The sequence below is a fragment of the Salvelinus fontinalis genome, chromosome 17 (assembly GCF_029448725.1).
Source record: "Salvelinus fontinalis isolate EN_2023a chromosome 17, ASM2944872v1, whole genome shotgun sequence".
NCBI classification, from domain to species: Eukaryota; Metazoa; Chordata; class Actinopteri; order Salmoniformes; family Salmonidae; genus Salvelinus; species Salvelinus fontinalis.
In genome coordinates, this window is record NC_074681.1 from 42,129,175 (window position 1) to 42,142,795 (window position 13,621).

Below are 13,621 nucleotides of genomic sequence, written 5' to 3' on the forward strand. Positions count from 1 at the left end.
TGTGTATATGTCTGTAATTTCGTTCTGTTGTGTTGTGCTCTATACCACTATATGCGTTGCATTGTGCGCTGGGATTCGTATAGGGTGATGTTGCATAAACTCTTTAGCCATCACGTGTCCATTGACACTTCGAACTAAGGTGAGACCCAATTAAATAGGGATGTACTTGAATGCTGCAGTATATAAAACAATATAATATGAAACTGATGTTTACGAAATGAACTCATAACCCAATGGAATTTGAATGGTATAGTGTGAATACCATTGGGCCAAGTTGTCTCTGTAGCACTAGATGATATAACATTCTTCACTCCTCCATTTCAAACTGAAGAAAGACTCTAGTCCCATTGTCCCATGAAAAAAATGTGGTACTGACGTGCTTCTCAAATTCGTGGACACTTTGGGGTTGGCCGCGTGTAGGGAAGACAACAGCACGCCGTTCTTTTGGAGATCCGCGCTCTCCCTCTCTCTCTTACGCATACACGTACACTCTCTCGCTCTCTCTCTCTCTCTCTAACATGCACGTGTACAGACACACACTCTCCCTTGCTCCGCTGCCCCTCTCTCTGTTGTCTCTCTCTCTCTCCGTGCCCCTCTCATTTTTTTCTGTGCCCCGTTGAATTCCTCATCCAAACCTCAATCACGTATGATTGCGTAGAGTGAGAGAGCTCGAAAGGTGAGCCCATTCACGCTTTCCTGTCGGCGAGAGCAAGCGCCACACATCCATACGGAACGCATTGGAAATACTCCTTTAGGCTACATCAATGGTTTTGTAGGCAATAAGAAAAAAGGCGTTTTGGGAAATCTTTATAGCCTACATACGGACAATAATAACAACAAAACGCATATTTGTTTTCTCTCATCGTAAAAGCCCAATCACCATGTTGCTGCTGCCTTCTCGCAGACCATTATCTTTCCCGGACAGTGCTCGCGGGGTCTGCTACTGGTAGAGGGGCTGGCGCGCTGGCACAAATGCCCGTAGTCCTCGAGAGCGAGTGGGGCAGCCAAATAGACAGTCGCCTAGCTCTCGTCGCCTCTCGATTCGGCGTTGTATTTGGCTTAATAGGTTGAAAAGTTATGAGGCGTTGCATTAACGCTGCTGTTGATGAAAGTGTTTACAGTGAAGTTTAAGGTGTCTCGAATGCATTATGGTGCTGGATATTTCGCCACTTACCGACTTTCCGTGCACATAAGGATTGCACAGAGGGGTCAGTCGATCTTGTCAGATTTGGCGCCATTCAACCGGAATGCCTGAGACTCAATTGTGTGCACGCACGCTCCGGCAACACACAAACTTATTTACCACTGTTGTAATTTTTTTTTTTTAAATAGCCTACATTTTGTAGCCATGCTTTTATCCATGCGTAAATTGGCGGCATATGTTTTATGAGTCAATGGCATTTGACGCTTTCCCTGCAAGGAATTTGTGACTGTAGGCTGGTATCGTTCCCCAGGATGCAGTATAAAGCCCGATGATGCGCGGGACTTGGTGGATTTTCTAAAGGGGATCGGAATGACATTTGAGTAAAACCCCGTGGACCGTAATTTCGATTTTCTCCACCCGGTTCTTTTTGCACCAAACAGCCGCACACAACTCGACATCTGTCCAACGATTCTGGGCTCGGTTTCGGTTCGGCTCGCCCGCGAGGGAGATGGCCGCAATCGCCAGCTCCTTGATCCGACAGAAACGCCAAGCGAGGGAGTCAAACAGTGACCGGGTCTCCACTACTAAACGGCGCCCCAGCCCCAGCAAAGACCCACGTTCCATATGCGAGCGGCATTTCTTGGGGGTCTTCAGCAAAGTCCGTTTCTGCAGCGGCAAGAAAAGACCAGCCGCTCGGCGGCGACCAGGTCAGTGCTGTAGTTTTGTGTGCAACGGTTCCCCCTGCCTCTGCCCCTCGACCGAGCCGAGCTTAAGACACTACTGCAGTCGAAGGCTCTAGCTAGCCTATCTAAAAAGGCTGCAGGTAGATTTATCCGCGGTGCCTGAGAATGCGATGCGAAAATTCCACCTGTTCCATAGCTCACATAGCTCTGTCGAGAACCCACCGCAAGACACAACAGTTTACCCACATCCTACCGTATCAGCCTCAATGTAAAACTATGTATATGTTGTGACGTTACCAATATGTATGTTATATTGCTGTGGTCAGAATGATCGTTTCTTGGCACCATTATTGCCATCCTATCATATAGTCAAATGCTGTGCATTTCTATTAGAAAGCAAGGCAAATATTGGCTTACATATATTAACATATATTTTTAATCCTGAATTTTTTTGACATCTCCCTTGCCAAGTAGAATAATGCTACCTTAAAGAATTCAATAATGAATGCAAATTGAGACTTAGTGAAGATAAGTTGCACCGCAGTGCACCAAGGCTCTTTTGAGATTAAATGTTTAATGGTAAATGTTTATTGCAGTTTAGTGAGGTAGCTATAGTGATTAAGAGGCTACCCAGCCGAATTGATGGACACAGGCTCCGTTCCTACTATGCTACGGTATCATTCTTCCCATCCTCCTGGTGCACAGATAAAGAGGAACGGGCAAATCATTCCTTTCCTTATCGAACCAAAGGCTGTCATGTGATGTACAGCAGGTGCACCATCCCCACAGACAGACAGGGAGACAGACAGACAGGCCAAAACCACAGACAGGCAGGCAGGCAGACCAGAACCAAATACAGACAGACAGAACAAAACCACAGACAGACAGAAGAGAAACACAGACAGACAGACCAGAATCACAGACAAACCAAAACCACAGACAGAGAGACCAGAACCATAGACAAACTGACAGACCAAAACCACAGACAGACAGACCGGAACCATAGACAAACTGACAGACCAAAACCACAGACAGACAGACCGGAACCATAGACAAACTGACAGACCAGAACCACAGACAGACCAACACCACAGACAGATGGACCAGAATCATAGACAGAACAGGACCGTAGACAGACAGACAGAACAGGACCATAGACAGACAGACAGAACAGGACCATAGACAGACAGACCGAACTGGACCATAGACAGACAGACAGACAGACAGACAGCACATGTCCTTTACCTCATATCCCTATACTGCTATAATGATTTTAGCATTTTGACAAACAGCCAATGCTGGAGGAATTTGTCTGTTAAAAGAATCTTGTTTTTCCTTTTATCCCCTGTAAGATGCACCCTCCAAACCTCCACAGGTGTCCCGTAAGGGCGGCAGGCTAGGTTAGTAGCTCAGCCTCCATCCGTGTGTGCTGTGTTTTTTTACGTCTCCACCCCCCGCCCCATCTCGCGCCCATGTCGATACCCCTGTTGCGAGGGAGGGGAGGTGGGTGGGTGATGGCTTATAGCGCCTGTCTGGTGCCGGTGACCCCTCTGCTGATTTGTTTGACACTATGCTTTCAATTTTTATTTTTTTTATTTTTATTTATTCCTTGTAACGCTCTCTTCCAGTAGTCTCTTTGTCCTTGGCTACTCTCTCCCTCTCGTTTCTTGTCTCAGTCTTTCAGTTCGTATGTGTCAGATCAGTTTTTATTCTCTCTCTTCGTTTTCCTCCTCCAGTGTGTCTTTGTTTGTGTTTAACATGTGTGTCACATGTGGAGCATTGCTGTGTGACTGGGTGGCGGTCTGTTTATTTGTGTGCGTCGACCTGCTGTGTTTTCCCTGTCTAACTTGTCGACGATCGCAGTTGAGGTGATCATTCGCCATTTCATGGTCATAATGCCATTTGTCAACATACCCAAATGTCCCTGTGTATGTCTCTGCATCGGTACACGTAAAGTTGTGCAATTTTGAATGGCTCCAGTCAGCATTCATACACACAGGCACATTCTACTACTAGGCATATCCCAAGTGCAAAAACAGGTCATTTGCTCCTTCACTGTCCACCCGCCTCTCTCAAACTCATACTTAAAACACTCCCTCGCCCTCTATTTCTTTCTCCTCTCACACATACCAGCATACTTCACTTGCACGTAACCGCACCCGTGCACACAACACAACGCCCAACACGCACGTCCATTCTGTTTCCCGCCCCTCTGAATGGAGCTGACGTGCTCTGCTGTCAGGGATTACTTAGCCCTTTATTTACAGAAGTGCAGTTATCACATGTGATTTAGTGAGGTCCCCCCAGCTAGCCCCCACTGTCTCTGCCCTACCCATGATGGATGATGGCGGGCCTGTCCCAGAGATTGATGGCTCCACCCCCGAAGGGAAGTGAGTTGTGGGTTGATGGACAGAATAGTGTACAGCTGAGGCGACATGAACCTCCACTGCTGCGAGGTCAGCTTGCAGGCCTAGCCTGGGCTCAACTACAGTATGGATCAAATGCCACTAATCTGCTCCAGGGCCAGCTCTGGAGGCCTACAGATCCACTGTGGACACTAGCCATGATTCTGATGCTACACCATCAGCCTTATCTGAACCCATCCACATGTTCCCAGTACACCTCTAAAGATCTGATCTTGATCAATGAATGGTTTGTTTAATTTAAAGACCAAGAAAATTCAATTGAATAATGAACTTGCATCCAAACACAATTTTGTTTGTTTAGCAAAGCGAAGGATTAATTATTTCCAGATTGCGACTTTCACTCTCAGTTTGATGATGAACGTGATTTTAAACTTTCCCAGATTATACGATATAATATCCAGTTGGATCACAACAGCCTTCATTTCAACCGTGCTTCAAATTAACCTTTGCATGACTCCATAAGCAGCATCACTTCCACAATATACAGTGCCTTTGGAAAGTAATCAGACCCCTTGACTTTTTCCACATTTAGTTAGGTCACAGCCTTATTCTAAAATTGATTCAATCGTTTTTTCCCCCTCATCAATCTACACACAATAGCCAATAATGACAAAGCAAAAACAGGCTTTTAGAAATGTATGCTAATTTATAATAATAATAAAAAAGGAAATGGCACATTTACATAAGTATTCAGACTCAGTACTTTGTTGAATCACCTTTGGCAGTGATTACAACCTTGAGTCTTCTTGGTATGACACTACACGCTTGGCACACCTGTGTATAGAGAGTTTCTCCCATTCTTCTCTGCAGATCCTCTCAAGCGCTGTCAGGTTTGATGGACAGCTATTTTCAGGTCTCTCCAGAGATGTTCGATCGGGTTCAAATTTTCAGAGACTTGTCCCGAAGCCACTCCTGCGTTGTCTTGGCTGTGTGCTTAGGGTTGTTGTCCTGTTGGAAGATGAACCTTCGCCCCAGTCTGAGGTCCTGAGTGCTCTGGAGCAGGTTTTCATCAAGGATCTCTGTATTTAGCTCCGTTCATCTTTGCCTTGATCCTGACTAGTCTCCCAGTCCCCTGCCACTGAAAAACATCCCCACAGCATGATGCTGCCACCACCATGCTTCACTGTAGGGATGGTGCCAGGTTTCCTCCAGATGTAATGCTTAGCATTCAGGTCAAAGAGTTCAATCTTATTTTCATTAGACCAGAGAACATTGTTTCTCATGGTCTTAGAGTCTTTAGGTGCCGTTGGCAAACTCCAAGCGGGCTGTGCCTTTTACTGAGGAGTGGCTTCCGTCTGGTCACTCTACCATAAAGGCCTGATTGGTGGAGTGCTGCAGAGATGGTTGTCCTTCTGGAAGGTTCCCCCATTGACAGAGCTATAGAGTTCCTCTATGGAAGAGTGACCATTGGGTTCTTGGTCACCTCCCTGACCAAGGCCCTTCTCCCCCGATTTCTCAGTTTGGCCAGGAGGGCAGCTCTAGAAAGAGTCTTGGTGGTTCCAAACTTCTTCCATTTAAGAACGATGGAGGCCACTGTGTTCTTGGGGACCTTCGATGCTGCAGACATTTTTTTGGTACCTTTCCCCACATCTGTGCCTCGACACAATCCCGTCTCGTAGCTCCACAGACAATTCCTTCAACCTAATGGCTTGGTTTTTGCACGGACATGCACTGTCAACTGTGGGACCTTATATAGACAGGTGTGTGCCTTTCCAAATCATGTCCAATCAATTGAATTTACCACAGGTTGACTCCAATCAAGTTGTAGAAACATCTCAAGGATGATCAATGGAAGCAGGATGCACCTGAGGTCAATTTCGTGTCTCATAGCAAAGGGTCTGAATACTTATGTAAATAAGTATTTTTTAAATAAATTAACAAACATTTTTCTAAATCTGTTTTATCTTTGTCATTATGGGGTATTGTGTGTAGATTGCTGAAGATGTTTATTTATTTAATCAATTTTAGACTAAGGCTGTAACGTAACAAAATGTGGAAAAAGTCAACGGGTCTGAATACTTTCCAAAGGCACTGTAAGTGCTCCTTTCATGCCTCTGCTGTTCAATCCAAATCTAACACGTGCTTTCATAAAGGCCAAATATTGAACGACCAAAAATCCCAAATGCAAGATAGTTTACTCAGAATCTATTTTCACTGCTAAGTGCTACCGGTGATGAGCTCCATCAAAATGAAACTATCCACACAATCAAAATAACTGCATGTGAATCATTCCTGAGAGTTCGCAGATGATTGTTTCTCACAGCGTGATCTTCTAGCACCCCCACCCTTTCCCAACGATAAACAGTCTCATTCACACATACATTTTTTTCTTGCCTTGGGAGAGACGACTCCTATAGCCTTGGGCTAAAACTCCGTATCCACCTGCTCCCTCACAAGTGTTGATTGCTGCAACCTGAGCCCAGCGCTAGCTCGGCTCTCCTCCAAATATCATCAGCACCACCAAGTCGGAAGGTAACTCAGAGTTATTTATAGATGGTATAACATTTTGGGCCGACTCTCCTCAGGATATAACCATAGCCTTTTGATTGGGGATCAGTTGTGGTGTTGAAAGCCCTAAACGGCACAATGAACATACAGTTGTGGATTTTAGTTACTCAAACCCACATTATGAAGTCCCGGCTCACCAACGTTACCAGGCCCATCTAGGAGCAAACAGTTACTTAGGGCAGAATACCAGTTTGAGATGATTGTGCACAACTGTTGTTTTTGCACAAATATCCCAACGACATCAGGTCATTGTTTACCCAAAAGTTCAAGTTAAGTACATAAAAGGTTAGGATTCATCCCTTGGTGAACAGTGACAATCTGAATATTCCCACAAGGCAATCATCTGATAACAATTGTGAAGAACAGGCAAATCGCAACCCTCAAAACCCCCAAACTTAGGCCAGTTGCTGTTGCACCATAATATACTGTATTACATTTCAGATTACATCATTACCTTCAAGAACCACTCATTAACATCACCAGTCTACAAGAGTGCTGTAGATATACATCACTGTTACAGATGCATCCGGATTCGAGGGTCAGTTTGTCATATACATGTTAGGAGATACCTTAGCTAGCAAGTTGGCAGTACAACAAGGTAACAGTTAAGATGCGTAGGTTACTGTCGTGACTACGAGCCCACCCATTGATTCTCTTGAATTTTCTTGTTCTACGCCAAGTCAATTCTCACCCCTGACCCCAATCTGGTACCCAGGCTTTTTACCGTTAACCACATCCCCAACATCTGTTTAACTAGTTTGTCAATGTGAGCAGCAGTGGCGAGGTGTGACGTGATAGGGGCGTGGTCTGACGTGCCCCTGGGGGGTGGGGCGTGGTGGGGGTCTGTCCTTTGTTTCAGAGCCGCAGCTGAAAGGCATCGTGACACGATTGTTCAGCCAGCAGGGCTTCTACCTGCAGATGCAGCCGGACGGCTCTATCGATGGCAGCAAGGACGAGAACAGCGACTACAGTGAGTAATTGGGTTCGGCACTACGACTCCCAGCATGCCGCATGGTTACCACTAGTCACTGGCCCAATTCCAATTTCTTAAAAGCGTGTCCTTCCTTTTCTCGACAGAATACTGGTTAGACATGATTTGACAGGTGAACGCAAGGGCTCCACCACATAGCTTTCACCTGTCTAGTCATTTCTAATCAGTGATTACTTTAAGTAAGGAAGGAAGGAAGCACTTTTAAAGACTCTGAACTGGGATACTCACGTTACCCCATTTAGTATGACTTCCTTTACGGTATGGTATGATCAAAGCATGACAGACTTGCTAAGCTAGCCAATTTGGCCTGCTATTTAGTATTTACTGTGAAACAAAATGTGTGTGCAAATGTGTGTGCAGTTTTGTTATAGTTAAGTGCTAACATCTACTGCCAAGATATATAACTATGTAAAATACACCAGCTGCGAACAATCAATTGGGTCGAACTTTTAAACAATGTCTTGCAGATTAGCAATTTGCATATATAATTTTTTTGCCTCTTGTGACAGTTTTAGACAATATTACACATCAGTGTAATATTGAGAAATAAACAGCCTAGAGTTTGTGTCAAATCCATTAGAATTTTGATTGAAAAGAAAAACTATTTGGATTAAAATTTTCATGTCCAACTGAGAACACTAAAAAATGTTTTTTTTATATCAAATTGAAGCACCTCCCGGCGCCTAGAATAACATCCCTTGTGTGCCACTGTGTGGATGTAAGTACCACATTAACCAGGTTTCCATTCAACCTTTTTATGCAAGTCAAGCACTTTGGATAAAGAATGTCAAAACGCCTGATGGAAACAGAAAATGTGTCAGTAAACGTTCCAATTGTCGACAAAACAAAAAATGCTAGACCAGGTAAGGATCTTTTTGTCGGTAAAATGAATTATGCGAGAAATGTCGGTAGAAATGCTTTTATGGACAAATATTTATATAATAACCATATATATCGAAGTCAACTTGGATTCACGCGGTGACGTGTGGTCCTCCCACTACAACTTGTCGGGAAAGCATGCAGTTTATTAGGCTACATTAAATAAGTTATAGTTCTAATGAACTTCACAGGGTGGTGAAAGTGCAAGGTGGTGAGCTTGATGCTCCTTTCCAATAAATATCGAGGGTCTTATTCTGGTGACATAATCATCGATGCTTAGCTGCCGTTTGACAAATTCAAATAATTTTGCTCTTTTGTCCATAATTATCTCATAATGTAGGCTATACCCACACTGTATCTGTGAGCTGTTGGCTAGAGCACAAGTGCCAATACCAGAGTGGGCACACGCTATATAACTCAACATTTTTGGTGAGAAAACCATATTTAACTTGTATTTTTTATTCAATGTATGGGAATTTAACCGCAAAAGGTATTTTTATGTGCATCACATCATCACGCACAGCCTTTTATCCGCAACAAGTCAAATTCATGGTAAACCCATCTGGTGGGAAATTGCACATTGTTTTAATGCAAATTTTTGAATATTTGCATGAAAATCTGTCACCAATTGGATGGAAACCTAGTTAGTGTTTTGATTTATTCAGGTCTAAAGCCTGTGATTATCACAACTGCACTTTCGCTGTGGATGTTCATGGCGGGGAATAAATCCAATCGAAGGAACTTAATTCTCAGGAGAAATCTGGTCCAAAGGATCATTCCACGAGTCATTTCCTTCCACTTTTACAGTGGTCGCTCGCTCCAAATCTGTTTGCCATGCACCGAAGCAGTAATCTTTACAGTGTCTCCCTAGGAACCTTGTCACAGTGAAGAAACAGCTTTCCCTAAAGGAGTCACCCTGGAGGAAAGTGTCTCAGGGGGTAACAGTCTCTGCATTGTGAACAATCCCTCAGGAATAGGGTAAGCCCCAGGATCAGTATTTATGTCGGACGAACAACAGCTTCCTAGTTGCCAGTGGCGCTACTCAAGGATTACTTTGCCCTCTAGGAACCGTAGTTGAGAGAATGCCAAGAGTGTGCAAAGCTGTCATAAAGGCAAAGGGTGGCTACTTTGAAGAATCTCAAATATAAAATATGTTTTGATTTGTTTAACACTTTTTTGGTTACTACATGACTCCATATGTGTTATTTCATAGTTTTGATGTCTTCACTGTTATTCTACAATTTAGAAAATAGTAAAAATAAAGAAAAACCCTTGAATGAGTAGGTGTGTCCAAACTTTTGACTGGTACTCTATATTATATATATATATAATATATATACACTACCGTTCAAAATTTTGGGGTCACTTAAAAATGTTCATGTTTTTGAAAGAAAAGCACATTTTTTGTCCATTAAAATACAATCAAATTGATCAGAAATACAATGTAGACATTGTTAATGTTGTAAATGACTATTGTAGCTGGAAACGGCTGATTGTTTTATGGAATATCTACATAGGCGTACAGAGGTCCATTATCAGCAACCATCACTCCTGTGTTCCAATGTCACGTTGTGTTAGCTAATCCAAGTTTATAATTTTAAAAGGCTAATTGATCATTAGAAAACCCTTTTGCAATTATGTTAGCACAGCTGAAAACTGTTGTTCTGATTAAAGAAGCAATACAACTGGCCTTCTTTAGACTAGTTGAATATCTGGAGCATCAGCATTTGTGGGTTCGATTACAGGCTCAAAATGGCCAGAAACAAAGAACTTTCTTCTGAAACTCGTCAGTCTATTCTTGTTCTGAGAAATGAAGGCTATTCCATGCAAGAAACTGAAGATCTCGTACAACGTTGTGTACTACTCCCTTCACAGAACAGCGCAAACTGGATCTAACCAGAATAGAAAGAGGAGTGGGAGGCCCCGGTGCACAACTGAGCAAGAGGACAAGTACATTAGAGTGTCTAGTTTGAGAAACAGACGCCTCACAAGTCCTCAACTGGCAGCTTCATTAAATAGTACCCGCAAAACACCAGTCACAACGTCAACAGTGAAGAGGCAACTCCGGGATGCTGGCATCAATTTAATGTTATTTTAATGGACAAAAAATGTGCTTATCTTTCGAAAACAAGGACCTTTCTAAGTGACCCCAAACTTTAGAACGGTAGTGTATATGACAATTGTATCAATTGTGTAATTGCGTGAGATGATAGCATTTTGCAAACCATCTCCCCCATCGCCCCAAGATGAATGGCTCTGACCACAAAAGTTTTACTCCACTACACGCTCTACTGCTTTGATTGGTGTAACGTTAGCTAGAAAAAAGTGTCTATCCAGATATTGAAAAGGCACATGCAAAAGAAAATCCAAGGATCTTATAGGACAAGAACTGTGACTTCCTTTCCTCTCTGGAGCAGGGCTCTGCTGAAAGGAGTGATAACTGGAGTGGTGTTAAGTGTCGAGGAGGATCAACTGAAGTTCGCAGTGTCTGTGACACCCGCCGTTTGGTGCGACGCAGACCCAGTGGAGAGTGTGGTGAAACAGAGAAGACACTTTCTGTACTACTGAGTTCAGATAAAGATAAAGTTAAGTTAGGATGGGTCCGTTATCCCGTGAGAGCTTTTGTCTCGAATCCATTACGTTGTTTTAGGTGTCAAGCTTATAGTCATGTGGCAGCAGTGTGTATGAGGGAGTTTCCTAGATGTGAGAAAAGTTTTGTGCGTAAACTGTAGGGGTTCCCATGGTGCTGGAGATCAGAGGTGTCTGGTGAGAGAAAGGCAGGTTGAGGGTTCCAGGATCCGAGTAGTACAGAAGTTGTCGTATGATGAGGCAGTGAAGAGAGTAGGAGAGAAAGATGGGTCCAGGGTGAGGGATCTTAAGAGGCTACCTGTGAGTAGACCGAGGCCAATAGAGGGATAGGAATAATGTGCGTCAGTAACGTTGTTCTTTTGGCATTCATGGCCACGGTTGTCAATTGTACCGCAGGACTGGAACGTAAATCACAGAGGATAGATGTTGTGGTGGAAGCTGCAGAGAAGTACTTGGGTGTACGCAGTGGCGATTTTAGCAGATAAATCTTGGTGGGGCAAACAAAAAAATATGTGGGATGCATGCCAGCATAGCCACTACACTACACAACACTAAACAATACATTAATTGCACTATAACGGTGACAAACGGTTAGGGCCTACATAAAGCTGTCCCAACAGCTGTCCCAACACCTTACCACTGCTACACCTAGCGGAGCCTTGTCTGGCAGCGAAACAGTTCATTCATCCTCATTTACTGCATTTAAAAAAAAAACATAGCTGATATGGCTGACTTGCTTAAACAAATGTGGTTGAGATGTACAAACTATGGCATAAGGGGACGACAAGCGGATAAGAGGCAATCCGTAATTTCGATTAAGACATTAATGAGCGAGCGATGACGGACGTAATCAATATAACTATTTGTTCAGCACTTTTGAAATGTACAGGGACAGAATTCAGAACATGGACCGTTCTTCCATTGTACTCCCTGTACACCAAGTCAGAACCGTAGGATAAATAAAGGGGGCATATAAGCAGACAATGAAACTCATTTTCGATGATTACATTTCTCTAAAACAGGTTATAGGCTATATGTGCACCACCAAGAAAGAACAGTAGGCGAAATTAAGAGGTGAAAATAGACCAAATTATTAGAGTGAACCAGTTTGGGTCTTTGCGTGTCAAAAAAAGATACACGTCAAATAACACTGATTCCTTCCAAACCACTCATTGTTGAATTTGCGATTTCCAATTTGTTGTGTAATGTTTATAGCCGATGAGCACCGATACATTTTATCTATTATTTCTCGTCATTATTTCTCTTCATTTGACAAGGATTAAAAAGGATTTGCCAGTAGATTGTCGACTTGATTCATGATGATGACCGCTAGCTAAGATTTTGAAAGTAAGATGTTGACAGGATCAGCTACTGTACATACAACGTGATTTGATGTAATTTTATCTGTGGCCAATGACCTTGAGCCTTCTTGGCTCTTGGCTTCTTGGCTCAAGGGCTCGTCTAATGTAACTCTATGGCAGGACCCAAAGGGTATAAATGTTCGATGTCTACCCTTACTAAGGACTTAGACCTGAAAGCCAGTTTCTCATGAGAGCCAGTTTCATCATAGTGCTTGATGGTTTTTGCGACTGCACTTGAGGAAACTTTCAAAGTTCTTGAAACTTTCCGTATTGACTGACCTTCATGTCTTAAAGTAATGATGGACTCTTTGCTTATTTGAGCTGTTCTTGCCATAATATGGACTTGGTCTTTTACCAAATAGAGCTATCTTCTGTTTTCCACCACTACCATGCCACAACACAACTGATTGGCTCAAACGCATTAAGGAAAGAAATTCCACAAATGAACTTTTAACAAGGCACACCTGTTAATTTAAATGCATTCCAGGTGACTACCTCATGAAGCTGGTTGAGAGAATGCCAAGAGTGTGCAGAGCTGTCATCAAGGCAAAGGGTGGCTATTTGAAGAATCTCAAATATAAAATATGTTTTGATTTGTTTAACACTTTTTTGGTTACTACATGATTCCATATGTGTTATTTCATAGTTTTGATGTCTTCACTATTATTCTACAATGTAGAAAATAGTACAAATAAAGAAAAAAACTTGCATCTCGAGTGGCACTGTGGTCTTAGGCACTGCATCACAGTGCTATCTGTGCCACTAGAGATCCTGGTTCGAATCCAGGCTCTGTTGCAGCCCGGCCGTGACTGGGAGACCCATGGGGCGGTGCACAATTGGCCCAACGTCGTCCGGGTTACAGGCTGACTACACCGTGCGCTCGCGTTGCAAAATAAATGTAGAAATCTATACAATTCAATTATTGCACCCACACTGCTCGCGCGCGCCAACGAGCATCTGAGTTTGTCATTCAAAATACAGCAATTCTTTCCCCACCCACAGCATTATCCCACAATGCACCATCATTTACAGTATGCTGC

General features: G+C 43.3%; 1 pseudogene; it reads left to right on the plus strand.

The window, feature by feature from the left end:
- The first annotated feature begins 336 nt into the window (after positions 1–336).
- LOC129814422 (fibroblast growth factor 12-like) overlaps positions 337–13,621 on the plus strand; it is a 39,544-nt pseudogene continuing 26,259 nt past the window's right edge.